Raw genomic sequence first — 234 nt, 5'->3', positions numbered from 1 at the left:
AGAATGAAAAAGCTTCTAAAATGACGCGATCGATTAGCAGAAAATGGCTTTGAATCAATGTCTTTTCAGTTAAGATTTCAAAACGTTTTTCTGGGATTAACTTTATGGCACCCAAATAAATTAGCCCGGCTGGTAATTTTAACTTCTAGTAGTAGTAGTAAAAAACTGATATGATTAGATATATATAGAGCATTTTTGTATTTCTAAATTAACTTTCTTTGATATTGTGCTCAA

The sequence above is a fragment of the Helicoverpa zea genome, chromosome 13 (assembly GCF_022581195.2).
Source record: "Helicoverpa zea isolate HzStark_Cry1AcR chromosome 13, ilHelZeax1.1, whole genome shotgun sequence".
Classification (NCBI taxonomy): domain Eukaryota; kingdom Metazoa; phylum Arthropoda; class Insecta; order Lepidoptera; family Noctuidae; genus Helicoverpa; species Helicoverpa zea.
This window is presented reverse-complemented; position numbering follows the sequence as displayed.